We start from the raw sequence: 2,558 nt of genomic DNA on the forward strand, positions 1-2,558 counted from the left end.
GTGTCCTTCCTGGGGTGTCCCCTCAAGTGCAGGAGGTACCTCACAGCATAATGGGTATCTTGTATGAGGCATGTCTGAATGTTTGGAGGGAAATAATTACAAGTTAAAAATAATTGGTCTGGGAAGGTGCTGAGAACCATTGTTCAGTGTGGATAGCCTTGTATGTAATTGAGTGTAGTGAGATGTGTAGTGGTGAAGACTTGGGTCCAAGATAATGTGGAAGCTAGATTCTACCTGGGGCATTGATGTGCTGAGTCAGCTGCTTAGGCAGGTATGTAACTTCTACAGCAAAATGGAAATCTCCTCATCCTTTGTCCAGGTCTGAATATTAGGTCTGGTATTAGGGTGTATTATGGAAGAGGAAACAGGCATCTGCTGGGGGAAAGGGAGAGTTTCTGAGGCTGCAAGCACAACTAAACCTGACTGGTTAGAGGCATTTGTGTATTGCTGTTACAGCTCAGTTTTTTTGCTTCATTTGGCTCCAAATGTTACTTTTCACCATATGTAGGATGATGCCTCTTTGAAAGGGATACTTGCCCATTCAGTACAGTTCATTAATCAGGGCTCATACTCAAGCAGAAGATGTGAAAGCTAGAGAGAAATGACATGATGGGTCACACCAAGCGCCACACTATCTTCTTTCTCTGTCTTACTTCAGCAGTCACTGCTCTGTAGTCTGTGAGCACAGCAGGGAAGGATAGGGAGGTGCTTACCAGAGACCCACACCTAATGGTGGTCATCCTTCTTGTCCTACACTCAGCACAGCTCTGCCTAAAACATCCTGTGGCAGGCTGTTATGCTGCATTTACTTTTCATTGATTTCACTGCTTTTGTTCCCATGAAATACTAAAGGAGATTTGGACAAGGGGAAATGGTTTTAAACTGAGACGGGAGGTTTAGGTTAGATATTTAGGAGCAAGTTTTTCACACAAAGGGTGGTGACGCACTTGAACAAGTTGCCCAAGGAGGTTGTGGATGCCCCATCCCTGGAGGCATTCAAGGCCAGGCTGGATGTGGCTCTGGGCAGCCTGGTCTGGTGGTTGGTGACCCTGCACATAGCAAGGGGTTGAAACTAGATGATCTTTGAGGTCCTTTTCAGCCCAGACCATTCTCTGATTCCATGATTTGATTGGAAGTTTGCAAGAAAAAAACGTATTAGCAAACTACATTTTAACTTCAACTTTTTTTTTCTTTTCCCCATGACTGGCTTTGTGAACTAATAATCTTTACTCTCCTGGGTTTGGGGCTGGTCACAAGAGCGCACATTGAGATCTTCAATTATTTAGTGTCCTTTTAAAAGGGAAGGAATTATGTGAGAGGGAAATGTAAGATCTGCTCTGATGAACACCCCTGCAGTTGGGACTTTGAAAGAACATTTTTATCAGGGCACACAAACTTCCTCCTTGTTTTTATGCACAATCATTGCATTTCTACATAGAAAGAGTTTCCCATGTTTTCTCAAGAGAAGATTAATTGCTTTTGCAGGTAAGGGTTTCAAACCAACTAAGATCCTCATCACCCTCCTCTCCTTACACAAGTTACTGCAATGCATTTACAAAACCATTTTTCGCTTTCTCATTATGTTTGACATTCTCATTTTCCAAGCTTGAAGGTTTGTCTGTTTCTGACCTCCTGGGCATACTTACAGGGACAGATTTAAATACAGCATGTTATCCAGTTTTGTTTTTGGTCTGTTGGTGTCCTCTTAGTCTCTGGCACAAAGGAGATTCTGATTTGAAGTACAAAAAAAAAAAAAAAAAGGCCAGAAATGTAATGTAACAATCAAAAATGTAGTAAAGAAAATAACTGAGAAATGTTACCTTGAATAAATATTCTAAACTATTTTAAATCTTAGTCATTTTATTTGACTGTGGTGGGAGATGAGGATGTTGAGACACCTCCTTAGATGTTGATGCTAATCACAACAAACAAACAGCTTCACCAAAAGTTTCCTTAGAGATAGCGATCCATAGATATTGTTTCTACTTCAAGGGTACATATCTACCAGTTTCAAAACAGCTCCCCTCAACAAACAAAATCCTCTGAACAATCAAATCCAAGCCAAAACAAAGCAGAACAAAACAAATGAATTTATTCTCACAGATTTTTTTATGAGGAGCCAGAAAATGACGTATACAGCCTGGCTTTGATTTATTTGGGGTTCTTTGAGTTTTTGAAATCTGGATGCTGAGTGCACTGTTCTAGGACAATATATCAGCCATTTGGATAAAGAGTTCAACTTCTGTTTGTTTACAGTGATATCAGTGATATTAGATGTTAAGATGTTATTAGATAAGATGTGGATAACATCTAATAACATCTTAACGTGTGCTGAGGGAGCTGGCGGAGGTCATTGCGGAACCGCTCTCCATCATTTTTGAGAGGTCTTGGATAACAGGGGAGGTCCCTGAAGACTGGAGGATAGTCAATGTCACTCCGGCCTTCAAAAAGGGCAAGAAGGAAGACCCAGGTAATTATAGGCCTGTCAGCCTCACCTCTGTCCCTGGAAAGGTGATGGAACAGCTTGTGCTGGATACCATCTCCAGACAACGTGGGAG

This window comes from Meleagris gallopavo, chromosome 2 (assembly GCF_000146605.3).
Source record: "Meleagris gallopavo isolate NT-WF06-2002-E0010 breed Aviagen turkey brand Nicholas breeding stock chromosome 2, Turkey_5.1, whole genome shotgun sequence".
NCBI classification, from domain to species: domain Eukaryota; kingdom Metazoa; phylum Chordata; class Aves; order Galliformes; family Phasianidae; genus Meleagris; species Meleagris gallopavo.